Source organism: Neovison vison, chromosome 1, assembly GCF_020171115.1.
Source record: "Neovison vison isolate M4711 chromosome 1, ASM_NN_V1, whole genome shotgun sequence".
NCBI lineage: Eukaryota > Metazoa > Chordata > Mammalia > Carnivora > Mustelidae > Neogale > Neogale vison.
The window spans coordinates 20649895-20669864 of NC_058091.1; the positions used below are offsets into that span (position 1 = coordinate 20649895).

Here is a 19970-nt window from a genome sequence, read left to right on the forward strand (position 1 = left end):
GAAGCTTCACATCCCTATAAGACCTGTCATAAACCCTTCACTCCCAGAGACAGCTACCTCCCACGTGAATGTAGAATAAACGAAAGTTAAAGATCATTCATGTGAGACATTATGTTCAAGAAGGTACTGTACACCTTGCTGGAGAAATGTCAGTGTGGGACCTGGCCTGTCCCCTTCTTGCCAGAAAACAGAACCATAACTGGAAAGGAAGAAATTTTTGTTAAATGAGCAGTGGCGCTCTCTGCTCTTCCCCGTTCAACAGACAGCCGCATCTTCAGGTGCAGTGCCAGCCGCGTGCCGGAGACACAATGGTGAAGGTCGGAGTGAACGGATTTGGCCATATTGGGCGCCTGGTCACCAGGGCTGCTTTTAACTCTGGTAAAGTGAATATTGTCGTCATCAACGACCCTTTCATTGATCTCAACTACATGGTCTACATGTTCCAGTATGATTCTACCCACGGTAAATTCCACGGCACAGTCAAGGCTGAGAACGGGAAGCTTGTCATCAAAGGGAGGTCCATCTCCATCTTCCAGGAGCGAGATCCCGCCAACATCAAATGGGGCGATGCTGGTGCTGAGTATGTTGTGGAGTCCACTGGGGTCTTCACCACCATGGAGAAGGCTGGGGCTCACTTGAAGGGCGGGGCCAAGAGGGTCATCATCTCTGCTCCTTCTGCTGACGCCCCCGTGTTCGTGATGGGTGTGAACCATGAGAAGTATGACAACTCCCTCAAGATTGTCAGCAATGCCTCCTGTACCACCAACTGCTTGGCTCCTCTGGCCAAGGTCATCCATGAAAACTTCAGCATTGTGGAGGGACTCATGGCCACTGTCTATGCCATCACTGCCATCCAGAAGACTATGGACGGCCCTTCTGAGAAGCTGTGGCATGAGACGGCCGAGGGGCTGCCCAGAACATCATCCCTGCTTCCACTGGTACGTCCAAGGCTGTAGGCAAGGTCATCCCTGAGCTGAATAGGAAGCTCACTGGCATGGCCTTCCGTGTCCCCACCCCCAAAGTGTCTGTTGTGGATCTGACCTGCTGCCTGGAGAAAGCTGCCAAATATTAAGACATCAAGAAGGTGGTGAAGCAGGCATCAGAGGGCCCCCTTAAGGGCATCCTGGGGTACACTGAGGACCAGGATGTCTCCTGCGACTTCAACAGTGACAACCACTCCTCTACCTTCGATGCTGGGGCTGGCATTGCTCTCAATGACCACTTTGTCAAGCTCATTTCCTGGTATGACAATGAATTTGGCTACAGCAACCGGCTGGTGGGCCCTATGGTCCACATGGCCTCCAGGGAGTAAGAGCCCCCTGAACCACCAGCCCCAGCCAGAGCAAGAGGAAGAGAGAGACCCTCAGCTGCTGGGGAATCCCTGCCCCAACTTGTCCCCCAAAACACTGAGAATCTCCCAACCTCCACTATTTCCATCCCAGACCCCCTGAAGAAGGGGAGGGGCTTGGGGAGCCCTGCCTTGTCATGTATCATCAATAAAGTATACTGTACCCAGCCAACTCAAAAAAAAAAAAAAAAAAGATCAGTGGCACTCAATTATGGAAATTTGAGGTTCATAGAGATATGGGTGAACAATTACAGGGGGAGGGGCATAGTCGTTTTTGAAATTATGGCCCAATATCCCACTTCCCCTCCTATTTTGGAAAGAGTCCTATCATCTGAGTTGGCTAGGGGCAAGGTCTTACTATTTTCCACAGCAGCTGAATAAAGCCAGATACCTGTTCCCCTCCTTTGCCTTCTTCTCTCCAACGCCCCCAACACCTGCAGTAGGACCCTCCTGCAGGATGCTGTCACCCGAGAATCTGAGTCTTCAGCAAGTGAGACGAGAATGAAGAGACAATGTGGAATCCATCTCCAGGAGTGGCAGAAGACCTTGGCCGTGGGACAGTCCCAAGAGACCTCCTGACTGGCCCTCAGATGTGCCCTTGGGTGGTAATTCCCGATTCCTACTTATCTGTTGAGCCTCCTTTTCAAGTCCTCACACTGATTCTATGAGATACCCAATATCCTTCTAATAAGCTCCTTTTCTGCTTAAAATAGACAGAGTTTTTAATGCTTGTAACCGAGAACTTTGACTGATAAAGTAATTTACTTTTGTCTGTTCATTCTTTTCCTTTGACAACCTGACACATAGACTATTTGAACTCTTCAAAGTGGCGAGATAAATGTTATAAAATCCACATTTCATACAGATGTAGATCACTAAAGTAATTAGAAAGTTGAGACATGGGGCACCTGGGTGGCTCAGTGGGTTAAAGCCTCTGCCTTCGGCTCAGGTCATGGTCCCAAGGTCCTGGGATCGAGCCCCACATTGGGCTCTCTGCTCAGCAGGGAGCCTGCTTCCTCCTCTCTCTGTCTCTGCCTGCCTCTCTGCCTACTTGTCTGCCAAATAAGTAAATAAAATCTTAAAAAAAAGAAAAAAAAGAAATTTGAGACATTATCTTCTTTTCTTTAGGACTGTATCAGGCTATGACCAGAAAATATCTGAGTCATCAAGGGCACACTCTAGGAGCTCTACCCGACCAAACACACACACACACACACGCACGTGCGCACAGAGTTCCTGTTGAACCTCACTATGTAGGTCTTGAATGTCTCCCCAGGGACAGTAAATCAGGTTCCGCACACCCAGTGATCAGGCCTAACCAACCTATGCCCGCAAACAGGGAAATCTGAGGCTTCCGATCCAGTTATCTGCCCTACAGTCTCAGCCACACAGGAGGAACTTCAGGCACTATCACTGCATGGAGTGTAGCCAGAAAATAGATACAAGTGAGTTATCAAGTCTGGTCAGAGTGGGAGGGACAGCTATTTAGGATGTGAAAGAAAGGGACAGGCCATCCTATGACAAGAGAGCCTCTCTAGTTAGACTCCTACAAGGGCTCCTGTAGAAGAGCTGTTGGAAAACAGATACGTAAAATCAAAAGTGTTTCCACTGGGACCTTCAAGGTTGACTTAGTCCCATCCCCAGACAGTAATCCAGGCCTCCTTTGGGGCGTCAGGCAAAGAATCAAAGAAGACCATCCTCAATCATCACCACCTTTCCCACTCTCCCTGTGGATTGGATGGGATCTGGCCTCTCTTCCTCTGTAAGCCAAATTCTTTCTCCCTAACAGGCCCAGCTTGCCCAGTAATAACCCTGAGACCTTAAGAGCACACAGCAGAGGTCAGTGGACTTGGACAGTAGAACCTCATTCATGATAACTCCTATCTATTTAGCCCAGTTTCCATCTTTTTAAAAGGGAAGGGAATTGAGGAGCCACACACCAAGAAGGCTCTGCTGTGACCTGCCAAGAGGAGCAACTATTCAGACTGGGTAAAATTGAACATGAGAGAGCTGGAATAAAGTACCACTAGAATCCCAGTGTCAGCAGCTTGGCTGGTCTTCTTCCAAAGGCGGGTCTGATACCACCTACTCCTACCCCCTTTCCTAAACTCAAGCCGGGGTGTAGTAGGGAGGGTCCTTCCCGTTCCACATGAAATTTTCCCAGGACCATCTCCTACTATTGGCTATATTCTGAACATTATGGATTTTAAAGTATGTAGCTCTTTCTATAAGAACTTGATGATATGAGATGTCAGAAGCAAGAATTTCATGGTAAACCAGGTGTACCAGATACAGAGAGGTTAGCTCTGGGGCTAGTTTCCTAGCATCCTTCTGCTCTCAGAGTCAGTAAAGTTTTTTTTTTTTTTTTAAAGATTTTATTTATTTATTTGACAGAGAGAGATCACAAGTAGGCAGAGAGGCAGGCAGAGAGAGAGAGGAGAAAGCAGGCTCCCCGCTGAGCAGAGAGCCCGATGCGGGACTCGATCCCAGGACCCTGAGATCATGACCTGAGCCGAAGGCAGCAGCTTAACCCACTGAGCCACCCAGGCGCCCCTCAGTAAAGTTTTTTTGAGAATCATTCTGACAAGTGCCAAGGAGGTCCACCAGAAGCTAGAAGGGTGGGTGTGGGCAGGTGGGACCAAAAGGTCTCTAACCCTCTTGGCCCTGGCAGGGAGGTTCTCCTGCATACACCCTTGTGGCAAGACTCCTTCAAAGGGGCAGAAATCAGCGGGGCAAATAAAAGAAGGACAAAAGGGAAAATTAAAGTATCAAAGACAGGAAAAAGTTTAACTTTTATTGTTTCCTCTGTGAGATAATGGGTGCCCAATACAAAAAGTTCAGAAAATTAAGAAAAAGATTTAAAAAAATGATGACCTATAACTTGATAACTTGGGGAATATCACTCTTAAAATTTCTATGTATGTACTTGCATGCTTTCTTATGAAAATTTACATTTATAATTTTAGAACAATGGAATATGTTTACATAAAAATACATATATAGAGACACATATACACACATATTAATTTATTCTCCACAAAAAAAAATAAATAAATGCCATCACCATTATTTTCTTGACTTCGGAGTGTTCTATCATAGCATAGTTTATATACCCAATCTCTTACCAATGGACTTTTCTCAGTTGTTCACTATTATAAACAATGTTCCAATTACTCACATCACACATATATTTTTGCAAACTTGTTATGTTCTTTCCCAGAAGCAAAATTGCTGGGTCAAAGGCATATACTTTTCAGAAACGGTAGTAAACTGTCTTCTGGAAGTGCTATGCCAGTTAACATTAGGGTGTGCTTATCCATTTCCCTACATCCTTTATGTCTTTGGCCAGCTGTGCAGGGAGAAAAAACTATCTTTGCATTGCTTTGGTTGCAAGGGAAGTTGAATCCCTTTACATGTGTACCAGCCATTTGGAGATGCATTTCTTTTGCTCGGTGTTTTTCAACCAGAGTGTTCATCTTTATTTTCTTGTTGATTTGTAAGAACTCTATATTCTGGACGCTTACCCTTGTCATATGTGTTGCTATTGAGATAACATTTAAGAGAACATTAAACCTAAATGTAACCATTAGGGGAGAAAATATTTTAACTAACAAAATCAAAAATAAGAAAAATGTTACTTTTAAAAGCAAGAAGATAAGAAATTCAGGTGAGACAAAATAAAGCCCAGATAGAAATAGGAAACTTTAAGGTAAAGAAATAGAAACATAAAAATGGGAAAAAATAAAAGTAACTAATACTAGCCATATCAAAGCAAAATTCTAGAACAATGCCTACATTCTAATTTATATAATACAATATATAATACATATATATAGTGTATATATATATATATATATATGTATAAAATACAAACTATCCATAAGAAAATTTAAAGAAATCAGGGGTGCAGAGGACAATATGACTTCTCACAGGTAGGCTGGGGACAGTGCCATGGACCTTTAATCATGGTGTCTGCAGACACCTGCACAGTAGATCAAAATGGGTAATAGTATCCAAATCCCTCCTAGTACTCTGTATACTTGTTCAGGCCATTAGCAAATTCTCCTGAGGAGGCCAAATCCATTTAAAATGACTTTTAAGAAGGGCAACAGATAAAAAGGTAGGCAAGGAAAGAATTACAAAAACAGGATGAAGCAGGTTAATCTGTCATTTTAATTGCATTGTCTGTTCTTTTTGTTCACTAATTAGATCAAGAAGCTATTAGAGTCAGATACTAAAAAGTGACTCTTCTTGAAGAAACCTTAAACTGGGAGTCGTCTTACCCCACCTACTCCAGGTTTCACATAAGATAAGTTGAATCCAAGGTGGGATACCAAGGAGGTCCCTATCTTAAGAGTGGTTTTCCTGAGAGTACAGGACCGTTTATCTTTAAAAAAGGAAGAAGGTATGCATAAACTGCTTCCATGCCCATTTAGTCTTCACAAAGTAGTATGAGATCAGTTTTACTACTCCCCTATTTTGTGTATGAGAACACAAAGATCCAGAAAGACTAAGTGGTTTGCCTCATCAAGACGCTGACAGTGTGTGCTATGGAGAGGGAATCAGAAACTCTGCTATCCAATAGAAATGTCATGTGAGCCGCATATACTATTCAAAATTCTCTAGTAGTGGGGTAGCTAGGTGGCTCAGTCTGTTAAAAGTGTCCGATTCTTGGTTTCAACTCCAGTCATGAGCTCAGGGTTCTGGGATCGAGCCCTACCTTGGGCCCCCATGCCTTGAGCCTCTGGCCTGTGGCCTGTGCCCAACCCCATACTCTGCACTTCGCAGGGAGTCTGCTTGAGACTTTCTCTCCTTCTCCCTCTGCCTTTCCCCCTGCATGTGCTCTCTCTCTCTCTCTCTTTCTCTCTCTCTCTCTCTCAAATAAATACACAAATCTTTTAAAAATATTCTTTAGTAGCTACATTTAAAAATAAAAACAAATATGTGAAGCAAAATTTAATGATCTACTTTAGGGAGCACAGTACATTCAGACTACTATCTTCTTAACATGTAATCCATATAAAAATTAATTCGATGTTTTACATTTCTTTTTTTCATGCTAAATATTTGAAATCCAATATGTCTTTTCTATTTACAGCGTATCTTAATTTGCACCAGCCACATTTCAAATACACAAGTACATTTCAGGTACTTAACAGCTACTTGTGGCTAGTGGTTGCCACATTGGACAGCCTGGTTCTAGACCAGCAGTTCTCAAGACGTGGTACCCAGACCAGCAGCATTGACAACACCAGGGAACTGTTAGAGGTACAGATTCTTGGGCCCCATTTCAAACCTACTGAATCAGACCCTGTGGGATTGGGGAACACCAATCTGCATTTTAACAAGTCCCTTCTGGTAATTCTGAAAAACGCTAAGGTTTGAGGACCATTGCCTCTCCATCCCAATTCAAATCGAGGACAGCCATGTCAGGCTAGTACTAAGGAAGGAGAGTCCCTTCTCTTGAGATCAACATATTCTTGGCTAGATGAAGTTGGTTTTCTCTTGTATGGAAATCCTCTAGTTCTTGTTGTGGTTCCATTTCTTGGGGCTGTGGAATGAATTACCAGACATGTAATTTAAACATGGTTTCACTTATCACTTTGTTTAAGGAGGAAGTAACACCCCATGGTAACTACCCTGTACGATCACCTTGAGTTTAGTTATTAAGTTCTCTTGTCCTCAGTTTCCTTATCCATAAAATGGGGATCCTTTAATAAATGTTGCCAATTTCTAAAAAAAAAAAAAAGTTTTCATTTATTTATTTATTTAGTAATCTCTACACCCACTGTTGGGCTTGAACTCACAATCCCCAAATCAAGAGTCAGGAGCTCTTCTGACTGAGCCAACCAGGTCCCCCAGACAACTTATTTCAAAGTACTGTGTACAAAAAGAAATCAGCAAAAGTGATTGATAGTTTTAAACTACTGTTAAAAAAAAATTAGTGGGCCGGAAAGGTAATATAGATTTTGAGCATAGAAGCGGACGCTAATTCACTTCTATTTCTCAGAACATTAGATTTGCTGAGGGGGGAGGGTAAGGTTCTTGCCAAAATCACTAAGGAGAATGAATCTGAGCATGCCTTAAAGGAGAATTTTCAGTAAACAGGAATTAACTATAAAGAAAATCAGGAAGCCAAAGTGTTTCTTTTTATGAAGTTACATCCTGCCATAGAAAAGCTGGATAGGAAATAAAGACTGATGCACTCCCGACTGTATATGAAACTAGCTATTATTTCAACAAGGAAAATCTGAGCAGAAGCTCAGATTCCGTGAAGGAATAAAGTATGAGAAGGCTAAATGTCACGAGAAACCAAAGACAACCAATAGCTACAATTAAACATGATTTGGGGAAAATTTATACCAACAAATTTCTACTTTGTGATTTCAGATTCCTAAGTGGTCACCTGCCCTCTCCACCCCTCCCCCTATTTCAGTAATATTTCCTGCAGATTTTTGCTTGAAGATAAATATGCTTGAAGATAAATACGAAAATAGGAGACTAACAGATGAATCTTAATTTCCTCTTTCCCTTTATTATTATTAATATTAGTTGTGGGTTTCCACGGTTCTCCTGGTTTTTCCAAGTTTCTGTGGTGGAGTTCTACTTTGCTCCGCACTCTTCAGTTTGATCAGCAAAAACGTTTTCACCACTAACACTTTCCCAATTTATCCTCCCACCTTCAAATGAAAAGACACCAGAAAAGCAAGATAGCCCTTTCCCAAGCCAGGTTCCCATGGTTTGGGGGGCGGGGGGGGGAATGACAGATGCCTTTCTGCAGTGGCAGCTGCAACCTTCCGCAAAGCAGAAACTGCAGCTCACACTCTCCCCTTCTTCCCCCGCCCAAACCCACTACCTCGCAAGTCCACACAACCCTTAAAAGCACATACACACTCCTCCAACCTTGCATCCCCTCTCACAACCCACACGGCACGCACGCCAGGATACCCGCTGCCACAGTAACGCTCAACCCACTCGGTGGCCCCACCCCTTCCAGCCCCGCCCCCGAGCCAGACACCAATGGTAGCCGCCCGCAGCTCCCGACGAGTGCGTTGATAGGGCAGCAGGGACTGCCTCTCTCAGGGTGCGGCCCGCCCCGTCCTCACTCAGGGCTGGGGCTGGAGGGGCCAGAGCATCAGCGTGAGTAGCTGCGAGCAGCCGCGGCGGCGGCGGCGCGTTGTTGCAGTTGCGCCATCTGTCAGGAGCGGAGCCGGCGGGGAGGGGGCTGCCGCGGGAGAGGAGGAGGGGTCGTCGTGACCAAAGGCCGCCGAGACCCGCCCGCCGGCCGGCCGCGAAAGCAGTGGCAGGCTGCCCTCCGAGCCGCGCGTCCTCTTCCGTCCGGGCGCGCGGCGCTTCAGCCAGCGCACCGGGAGCTCTCCGGGCGCACACAAAGCCGCCGCCCGCGCCGCACCGCCCGGCGGCCGCCGATCGTGCCGGAGAAGGATCGGGCCGCCGGGCCGGGGATACCCGGCGCCGCCCCCTCGGCGCTCTCGGAAGGCCCACCGGCCCCCGGGGCCCACCGAGGAACCAGCGGAGTCGCCTCGGTCGCGCCGGTGGAGGGCGGGGAGAAGACCATGTGAATGGGCTCCGGAGCCTGAGCGCCGCGCAGGTAAGCGGCCGAGGATGCGTCGCGGGAGGGCCGCGGGGATGCTGCGGAGACGCCGGCCACCCGCGCCCCCGCGCTGCGCCGCCCCCGCCGCGGGGCCCGGCGCTGCAGTCTCCCGGCCGCCGCCGCCTCCGGGCGCCCCGCGGGGCTGCCGGGGAGTTGCCCCCGCTCGGAGTCTTCCCGCGGCCGCGCCGGAGGACACCTCTGCGGGGTGCGGCCCTGAGGTGGCCCAGGGATGGGGGCCCGTTTCCTCGCCTGCGAGCGGGCGCGGGGTGAGAATGGGAATTGGCTGGGGGGCGAGGCTGGCCCAGACTCCACCCTCGCCCTCCTTTCGGGGGCCCCCCGCGGGGACTAGGTCTGTGTGTGTTGTTTTAATGTCAGGGATGATGTAATCACTTAATAATTGATGCCCCGTGCTGCTTCCCTCCCCACCCCATCCGACCCCACCCCACCCCTGCCCCACTCCTCCACCTCTTGGCCTCCTGCGGTCGTCGCTTTCCTCAGCGCATCCTCCTGCCTATTTCTGGCACCTCCCTAGCACTTCCCCCATCCTCCCCTTCACTCTTCCTGTGCCGCCACCCACCCAGCCTTCCCCTGTCCCTCGTGCTGGTGCCTTCGCTCTTCTTCCTCTGCCTCCCCACCCCTTCTGCTCCCTCCAGGTCCTTTCTCCTCCCTTCCCTGCTCGCTGGATTTCCCCGCTACTCCCCCAGATCGATGGCTGGTTTTTGTTTGGTCGCCTCCCCTTTCTTATCTCTGCGGCCACAGGCAGAGGGGACTGGGCCAGAAAGAGGCCACCGAGGTTGGGCCCAGACGGAGATTTGCTGGGACTCAGAGAGAAGAGGGATAATAAAATCACCCTTCTTGCCCCTCCTCCCCTTAATAAATCACAGAGACTCGCCGGGTGTGTGTGTGTGTGACACAAAGAGCCCTTTCAGTGCACAGAGAGGAGACGCACAAAGTACCCAAGGATGGGCACGATGATTCTTATTTCTCTTCACTGGGGCTTCCCTTTCTCTCAGATAAAGCAGTTGATTTTCTCTCTGAGAGTCTTTCCTGCCACATTTACCAAAAAAATAAAAGGCCTCAGATGCTGCAGGGTGGCAGGTGCTATCATTTTCCTGTATTCATGGACCCAGTAGTGTTGACTGGCAGCTGCAGTATTTCTTAGATTTAAGGGGGGAAATGATTCCAGCGGTCTTAAGAGTTGCTTTACTATCAAGGTAGCCCTCCTCTGCCTTGTTTTAACCTCCTCTCTTTTGGGGATAGGTACTAAAGAGCTGGGGAAGGATGAATTGGCCTTGGGGGGCAGAAGAATTTTGCTTCTGAATCAGATGATTAAATTCGTGTTTGATAAGAGTGAGGCAGCCAGACTTCTTCTCTGAAGTCCAAGAAGTGCTGAAGTCTTGAAATGAAATTTTGTCTGCCCAGTGGTGGTGTTTTACCCTTATATTTAAACAAGTTTCTGGGGCCAACAATCAAAACCAGCATAAATTGGTATTTGGAAGACCGCTAGAGACCATGTCTCTTCCCCGCTTCAGGTAACCCCACATCCCTCCTCTCACCACCCAAGCGATGGCAATACTTTCCAACCCTTGTGCTCTTTCTCCTGAGTCCTGGTCCCATGGGTACTGAGCTTGCAGATGAAGGGACTCACAGACTTTTGGAGGAAGTGGTTTGTTAGCTCTCTTGGGTTTGGGGGTACTTAACTATGAGCAAAGGATATAGAGAATCTTTTGACAGAACTTTGAACCATCTGTTTGGTGTTCCTCTTAAAGAGGAAATGTTAATGTAAATCTAGAGGCTTAATGTTCCATTTTGTAAGCCAGAGACTGTTACATGCTTAGTTGATAATGTGAAAACTTAGTTTAAACCCATTGATTCCTAAGAGCGTGGCTCCTTGACGGTTGTAATAGATCTGCCTCAAGTTTGTTCTTCAAGAATTTTGTTAGAAAAGAGTTATGATTCATTAAACATTTACTTCTGCACTTTCTAAGGACATTCATCATGGAACTTTTTATATTAAAAAAAAAAAAAAGCAATAAGGTTAATGAGCATACTGTAAAAACAAAGGGTTGTTTGTTTGATGCCAGACCCAGGAAGGAAAGTCCGTGCACAATAAGCTCACACTGTGTTGACCAAGCTAAAGAGACTTAATGATAAGGTTGAATGTGAACAAATGCACACTCTGCTTTCTGTACTTTATGCTTTGTGCTGGGTCTGGACTCTCCAATCCCATCTGATTTGCTTGGGTTCTATTTAAGCTTTAGGGCTCAGCTCAAAAGTCTTTGATGCTTTCTCCATCTTCCCCTCCAAACAAATCACCACGCCTCCAATTTTGTTTTCAGACTTCAGCAGTGGGCATTATGTTTGGCATGTTTCTGCTTCCATCATTAGTTAGTCAGCACATTGAGAGAAGGAACCTGGTCTTACTTAATCCTGTTTCACTAAAGTCTTTGGTATTCACTTAGATCTTTGGTATGTGCCAGGCACCTGGATTCATTAAGCTAATGTTACAGCTATAACAAATAGGCCTGTGAAAATGTAATGGCTCAAAAGCAATAGATACTTATTATTCCTCATGTAGTAGTCCACTTTTTAAATGGTTTGGCCTGGAAATGACACCCACCGCTTCGATGCACGGACTTCTATGCTTCTATGAGGGCTAGTTATGTGGTCACATTTAACTGCAGGGGAGCCTGGGAAATACAGGATAGCCACTTGACTAAGAAATAAAATCAAGAAGAAATGTATTTTGGGCCAGCAGCTTTGTCATATGTTGCCACTCAACAAGGTGCAGTCATTTCCCTCAAGGAGTTTGCAGGCTGATGAGAATTAAAATATCTGGAAACCTGGAGCCTATACCCATCATTGCTTTATTCTTTTGATTCCATGGGGTCAGATCTTTATATTTTAAACGTGTTTCAAAAAACTTTTGCTTTTTGTCTGTTCAAATAGCTAGTTTCCACTCAGTGATTACTTTTAATACGGTGATCTTAGACCTCCAGCATTGACTTTGAAATGGTTCTTTTACTCCAGGAGCATCTTTCTTGGCCCAGTTTTTTTATTTGCTGATTTAAAGACTCCCAAAGTGGCTAGGAGGATCCTTAGAGATCACAGTTCTACCTTGTCTTAATTGAAAGGGGAGAGTAAGCAAACTGCAGAGGAGAAATTTCTTGCCTGGGGGGCCATGCTAATGCGAAGGGAGCCCCGGCAGGCCCATCCTGCCTGGGTCCCCTTCACCACACAGCTGCCCTGACTTGGGGGCCATGAACCCTACCCTGCATATTCCATGGAAAGTAAGTGAGCTTCCAGACCTCCAGGAGCAGGGCAGACTGCTGGTGTTCTGGATAGTCTCTGTTTTCCACAAGCCTCCAAACTGTTGGAGCAATGCATTCTATACTATTCATCGTACTTAATAATCCACATATTTTTCTATAAACAGTTCATTATATTCATCTGATCTGCAAACATTAGCCAAGTGTGTTATTCTGTGCAAGGCACTGGGAGATAAGGTCATGAAAATGAATGCTTCTGCTGTCCTTGCTCTTCAGGGGCTCACAGTCCGCTAGAGGAGATAAAAATAAATAAATAATAGCTAACTTTTATTGAGCGTTTACTATGTGCCAAACAGTGTTGAAATTCTAGTCTTGACAAAAATGATATGAAGTGGGTTTGGTTATCCCCATTTTTACAGATGGGGAGTTGAACGGGGAAGTTAAATAACTAATTAAGATCATAAAGTTATCAAGTGGTAGAGTCACAATTTGGGCCCATTAGTTTGGTTTCAGAGCCCTTGCTCTTAGCCATTAGACAAATACTATATATGAATATAATGATATTAATTAAAATACTCCATAAAGGGGGCGTGACTAAATGCTTTGGGAATTGATACTTCTAGTTGTTGTGAAGCAACTTCATATTAAATAAAGTTAAAAATGGGAAAGCAAGGCAGGTTGAGAGTGGAAGTACTTCTACTCTGTGTGATTTCTATTTTAGGCTGGATCCTTCTGTGGGCCACAGACAGGTCTGTGTTTGTGAATTGTCCCATGTATTTACTCTTCCAGCAGCATTCATTCATTGTATCCATCATGCCAGACCTTGCTCTAGATGCTTCAGGTGCAGAGATGTGATCCTGCCTAAAGGAACTTACCTGGATAAAGCAAGTCTCTGACCACTGTGATTCTAGCATCCTCACAAGAGCAAGAGAACATAGAGAAGAGAGCAGAATCTCTACAAAGAGGTGGGAAAGTGGGGTAGCCAGGCAGGAAAGATTGGAGGAGGTGTCTTTGAGATGAAGAGTAGGAGTCAGCTAACAGAGTGTTGTCAGAAGGCCATTGCCCCAGAAGGAGCAGCCCAGAAGGCAAATGCACAGACCTCCTGGGAAATTGCAAGTAGTTCAGAGTAGGTCGGGGTTGTGGAGAGATGGACAGAGGAAGAAGATGGGGTTGGAGGAGGAATTGAGAATGTTCTTGTACCTACAGTTGACTTGAACAACATGGGTTTGAGCTGTGTAGTCCACTGACCTGCATCAGATTCGGGAGAGTCAAAAATTATACACGGATTTTAGACTACATGGGGATCAGCACCCCTAACCCCTGTGTTGTTCAAGTGTGGAAATGATGCTCTGATATAATTTGTATATTATATCCAGCAGCGTGACCTGGGCCAAGTTACCTAAACTCTCTTTGCCTCCTTTTTTCCCCTTTAAACTGGAGGTGATATTTCCTACCTCAGAACTTTGCTGTGAGGAATCAGTGAGGTAATAAATGCAGAGCACTCAGAATAGGCCCCACACATAGGAAAATCTGTGAGTTTGCCGCTGCTGTTTCATGTGTGTTCGCATGTGCTCGTGTACACACATGTAACGTGTATACAAACAGCATATATATCCCTTAGGGAAGGGAAAGATATGTTGTCTTCATAAAAGGAAATTTTGAATATTTTAGAAAGCGATTTGGGTATTGTCAGGTCCGGGTCAAGAATTACTAGAAAGATGGGAAAGTTTATATAGTATGATTGAAAACAGGATATTTAGCAAGTTTTCTTGAGAAATGCAGAGCTGTTTTTATTCTTGAGGATAGAAAAACATAAAAGCACTTTGAAATGAGCCCTGTGAAAGGGTTTCTTGGTTTTAGTCAGATAACCAGAATTTTAACCTATTTACAATGTAAATCCCTTGAGTTTGACTTCGAATGTCCTTATACTTCCTGAAGGTAGAGACTACAGAGCAGAGGGAGAAAGCCTGAGTTATGACTCTCAGACACTTGGTTCCTCTGAGAAAAGGGTGAATTGGATTATTCAGAGAAATGACTTTTCTTTTTTCCCCCCAGTGTTTCTAGTTGAGCAAATCTAATTTTTAGCTGCTAAAACACATGAGTAGCCCAAAGAGTATTACCCGAATGGACTTGGGTGACATGCAGGACAGACAGCCTGGGTGTAAGTGGCACTCTGGACTTGATTAGAACACAGTAATCCTAGAAGGATATAAATTGAACTGGATTTATGGTCTAATAAAAACGTGGGAAGAAAAGATAATGCTTACTGACTCATGAAACTTTAACAACATTCGTAAGGCTCTGAGTTGTCGTAATGTTTGGATGCGAGCGTTTTCCCATTCGTCTCAGCACTTCTAGGATGACCTGTGGGAGGCCTCACTTCCGATGTGAGGCTGACTTGGGTCCTTCCTGGGTGTTTTTAGGAAGTGGAGATCATCACGTATTTCTGCCCTTGTAGACCTGTGATCTCAAGCAGCACCCTGTTGGTTTGGGCAAATATGGATTGAACATCTATTAACTATGAATTTAGGGGAGAAAAATATACAGTATGGGAAGGTCTTAGCTCATTTCTTATTTTAACTCATAAGGCTTTTTCTGAGGGCTACTTATTTCTGGCCTTGTGATAATGCAAAAAAGCATGTAGCACACCACAGCTACTCACCCCTCCTCAAATATACCATAAAAATAATAATACCTACCACTTTTATTGCACCCCGGAGGCCTTGTTAAGTTCTTTACATACAGTAATTTACTTAATTGTAACAACTCTGTGAGGCAGGTGTTATTATCCCCATTGATCAAATGGGAAGACTGAGGCTCAGAAAGGTAAAGTAAATTGTGTGTTGTCACACAGCTAATTACTAGAGAAGCCAGGCCTGTCTGGCTCCTAAGCTCATGCCTGCTTTTGCTCCAGAACTGTGGTTCCTCGTTCCCTGCCTGTTTTCTAAGGTCTTTGCCTTTGCCTTGCAGTTGCTTCGGTGTTAAGTGTTGGAGGTTGTAAAGACACATTTACCCCCTAGTGGAAACCTCACTCCTTCATTGCTCCATTCAAGACTACCTTCCGAAAGCCCTGTCTTTGGTCCTCTCTCTGGGCCCGCATGGCGCTTGGTTTCCTCCTCATCACAGTCTGACTTAGAAAGCAAAACACTAGGTGAGAGAATGGGTGGATACTGGTCTTTTTCACTGACTTGTGAGCTCTTTGGATGTCAGGGACTACATCCAACTCTTGGTTGATTGGTCAGCACCACACCCAGCATTATTCCATGATGTGCTATCATTATTATTCCCATTTAACAGAGGGGGAAGCTGATGCATAGGAGGTAATTTAGTCAGGCTCACATGGCTAGTCCCCAGCAGAGCTGGGAGCTGAACCCAGGCAGTCAGTCCGACTCCAGAATCTGTGCTCCTAACACTAAGTTTGTTCCATCTCTCAAATGAGATTGTAAACTGTAAGGATGTAGACAGCGCATAATATTACCTCCGAGCCCAGTACACATCAGCCCTCTTGTTCTTCCATCCACCCTGGTGGAACAACAACAGAAAATTTGAACTAGGTCTTAGCTCATAATAATCATAAGGAGAGAGCTTTAGGGCCATGATTACACGAATATCTCTGAGGATCTTCTAGAGTGTATATTCCCAAGCCCTCTTCTGACTCAGTGGTCTGGGACAGGCGGGGTTGAACACTGAAATCTCTTCTGGATAGGAGAATGGCAGTGGGGGAATGAACCATCAGGAAGGTAGCTAGCCTCTGAAAGACAAGGAATGAAGCAAGCATAGTGAGTCTCGGCCACATTGATGAGAGCAGGCCGTGAAGTGGTAGAAAATCATCAATCAGCCAGAGCGAGCCACCGCCCAGGGGAGACTGGGGATCAGAAATCAATCACAGGAAGACCACTTGCTTTGTATTTTTAAGATTTCTAAGTACCTGCTCCTTTTGAATGTGCTGGTGGGATTTTATCTGATGAATTTAAACACTTTCATTTTTTTTCAGAGCTTCCATCTTTGAGGTTCCCAAAAATAGTACTCTTTTCATGGAGTTGTATAAGGATTCCATCTGCTTTATACCAAAAAGTAGGGCTTTAATGGAAAATTAAAAATGAGCCAGATCGCCTTTCCCACAACAAAGCCCAGGGCACTTTTCCCAATCCTTTCTTCTTTTAATCCCCAGAAAAACTTACTGAATCTGTATTTCTATGAGATCTTCCCCCCACTCCAATTTAAATTCTACTGAAAAGGCAAATAAACACTGACAAGTTTCTTCATTTCCACACATTGTCATATCTATTTAAAAGCAATAATGGTTTCAAATATTGTCATTTGTAAAATTTGGTTTTCATTTCAATTTTCATTTTATTCCAGAACTGTGTGATATGTTGCCTGTAACTAGGCACACGCAAAGATACGTGAAAAGTGCTGATTTCTCTTAAAGCTTTCTCTTATTTGCTCTCAGAGTTTGGAGGCTTTCACCTTTCATTGTGGAGTTAATTGTCTAACCTATAAATAGAAACAGAGCACCTCATTGTTTTCAGATATAACAGCTGAGTTATCAGTGAACACTAACATTCTGTGATTCTCTATCTTCTGTCATCATCTCTTACTTGAAAATGTCAATCATGTGGCTGTCCTTTATATATACCTTTGCCCAGGGGCACCTGGGTGGCCCTTTGGGTTAAAGCCTCTGCCTTCAGCTCAGGTCATGATCTCAGGGTCCTGGGACTGAGCCCTGCATCAGGCTCTCTGCTCAGCGGGGAGCCTGCTTCCTCTTCTCTCTCTGCCTGTCTCTCTACCTACTTGTGATCTCTCTCTGTCAAATAAACAAATAAAATCTTAAAAAAATATATCTATATATCTATAGATATATATTTTTATATATATCTAGATATATCTATATATCTAGATATATCTACCTTTGCCCAATCTATATTCCCTTAATTTGTTATGTCCTTCCGGCTTTCCCATGGTTTGCAAATCACGACTACAGTTGCTTCACTCCTATACCTTCTAAATTGAGTGAGGAGATGTTGATCCATGTGAAATGGATGTGCTGGCTGGTGTAGACACTGGTTCTCTTGCCTCGTTCCTTTACTAACAACCCAGTGAATAGGAGAAAGGCTGCATTCCTTAGACTGACACTCAGTGCCTTCCACCATCTCCACATCTTGGTCATACGTGGCTCACTTCATTCACCACTACACTAAGACTTGATTAGCCAGATGTCAGTCTACTGTCTCATTAATACGAAATATGTGTCCCAGCCCTTATTTTCCTTTTTGGGAACCCTTAATCCTTCTTTCCCCTCAGAATTCTACCCAATTTTCAAGGCCCAACTGGAATTCCAGCTCTGAGAAGAATCCCTAATCTCCTCATCCTCTTGCATTGAACATTTGTGAGCAGTTGTCTTCTAATAAATGATGCCTTAATGCTGTTAAATTCTCATATGAGGATTCCAAGGTGCAGAGAAATTTTGTGAGTTGCACAAGGTCATCCATCCAATAATTTAGTTTAGGCTAGAATCTAGTCTCCAAGAAATTTATGTGCTTGGGTCCTGTTTTCTCAATAAACTGTTGGCCCCATGTGTGCAAAAGTGTTTTTTGCTGCCCATCTCCCCTTTTTGTCCCCCTATACCATGTAGCACAATGTCATTCATAGTGCGGATACTCAGTGGATGTTTATTCAGACAAGCCCTGGATCAGGGCACTGGAATTTGTGGGTGGTTTCCCGGCCATATGTAGGGCTAGGCTAGCATCTCCTTGGATGCTGAACTTCTGTAATTTCTGTTGGCACCAGATTCACTCTCTAACAATCCACATGGTTTAAGGTCAATGATTGTCCCAGACTGTTTCAGGAACCACTATCATATTTTGAGAATGATATATGTTTAAAGAGCTTTTCCTCATAATCTTGAGCTTTTTGTTAAAAATTTAGAGTGGCCAAGGAAAGGGGGTGCACCTCGGTGGCTGAGTTGGTTAAGCGTCCAACTCTTGATTTTGGCTCAGGTCACAATGTCCAGGTTGTGGGATCAAGCCCTGCATTGGGCTCTGCACTCAGAGGGGAATCTGCGAGAGATTCTCTCTCCCTCTGTCCTTCCCCAGCAACCCCTCCTCTCACACACACACTCTCTCTCTCTCTCTCTCTGTTGTGTGCTCTTGCACTCTCTCGCTCACACACACACACACACACACACACAAATATTTTCTTAAAATTTAGAGCGGTCAGGGAAATAGTTACTCCTTTGTCCTCTGCCATTAGGCTTTCATCAATAAGATTTTCACCAAAACCATAGAGATTTACAAACAGAGCAATGACATCCAAGACCCAGGGAAATGCAGAATGTTTCAGGACAGGGAGGGAACTGGGAGACTACAGTAGTGGATGGTGGAAGTGGGATGAGTGCAGAATGGCCACCAGTGTGGTGCCTGGAAGCCTGTGAGGACCCGTGAAGGTCGATGTCCACCCATTCCTGCACCTCGCAAAGCAGCATTTACCTGAGTCCGTCAGCCACGTGACACCCAGCTGTGGCTGTGGGCGTGCCTTCCTCTCCATGTGTTAATTTTATTCACTTGGTAGTATCACGATCTGAAAAATCTCCTAAGTAGGGGGGGAAATTTCCATGAACTGAATGTCCTACAAAGTAATGACTAACACCATATCCCAACGAGATCCTCTACATATCCTTCAAAAGAAAGACTAAAAATAAACCTTAAAAATGTTTTCCATGGTTAGGGTCATTACTCAAGTCATTTCTGTAACAAAATGCACAACAGCACAACTGTCAATGTTTGTCAAAATGCACTTTCTCCTGAGCTGGCATGTGATGTCACCACGTCGTGTATTTATCCGGTTGCTCGTATTCAGTCACTTTTGTACACAGCATTGTCAGTGTTGTCCATTTTCAGTAGCATGCTTCCAGAAGGCTGAAAGCCCACCTTCTTTAATTTGCTTTGTGCTATATAGTACTGCACTGAACTGTGCATTTATTAAAAGCTTGCTGATTATGATTCTAAGCTTCCAAGCTGGGAGGTCTTACAAATGTTTTCAGTACTTCCAGAAGGAGATGCATCTTGAGTTTTTCTTCTTGTACGTAGTACGTTAGGTCCTCTGTATTGGTAGATCCTCAGAGTCATGTTTAGAATCCGGATTTTGGTTGCACAGTGTTTCAGGTTCTGCCTTATGTTCTACTCCTTGGGTGAAAATGCGGTGATGCCAACTTCCAAATCCTGTCCAAAGCATAGGTAGATAGTGTGCCATACCACACCCTTCTTTTCATATAAGTGTGGTTGCCCATAGAATTCCCACTCTCCTGTAGTCATCGTCCAACAGATTGTTGATTTCAGACTGCTAAGAGTTGGAGGTGGTTCTCTAAGAGGCCAAGAATTGCTCAGTGAAGGCCAGTAATGTGTGGCTGGGAAGGACCTAAAGGACTACAGTATAATGAACAAAGCCACACGTGTCTATGGGTGCCAGTAGTTCCAGGGAAGTTCTGCTTAGTTTATACCTAAGTGCGATACAAGGTGGATTGGCACTTGGAAAACTGCAGCCCCAAACATTCTTTGATTGTACCTTGGCCTAAGTATACTCCACCCTGGGAAGGTGTTAAGAGTTCCTGATCTAGGGTGCCCAAGGCAAACTGCACTGCCTTCCCTATCTCCGGTCCCTAGCTGTGACCGAGGTTCTGTTTGTAGGGAATGAAGTACCCTGGCCTTCACTCCCACAGTAATGCTCTTGTGCCTTGTGATTC

At 45.0% G+C, this 19970-nt stretch overlaps 1 protein-coding gene and 1 pseudogene across 5 annotated transcripts in view; both read left to right on the forward strand.

Annotated features, from left to right (window-relative positions):
- The first annotated feature begins 293 nt into the window (after window positions 1-293).
- LOC122903448 lies at window positions 294-1327 on the forward strand (annotated as a pseudogene).
- A 7221-nt stretch (window positions 1328-8548) lies between these two features.
- Window positions 8549-19970, forward strand: part of FYN (FYN proto-oncogene, Src family tyrosine kinase) — a 208910-nt gene continuing 197488 nt past the window's right edge. For 4 of the 5 annotated variants that reach the window (XM_044244332.1, XM_044244340.1, XM_044244323.1 and 1 more), the window contains exon 1: window positions 8554-8957. The gene's annotated coding sequence lies outside the window, so the exon portion shown is untranslated. Of the gene's footprint in view, window positions 8958-19970 lie in introns of all 5 variants that reach the window. The other variant, XM_044244352.1, reaches the window with a different exon arrangement.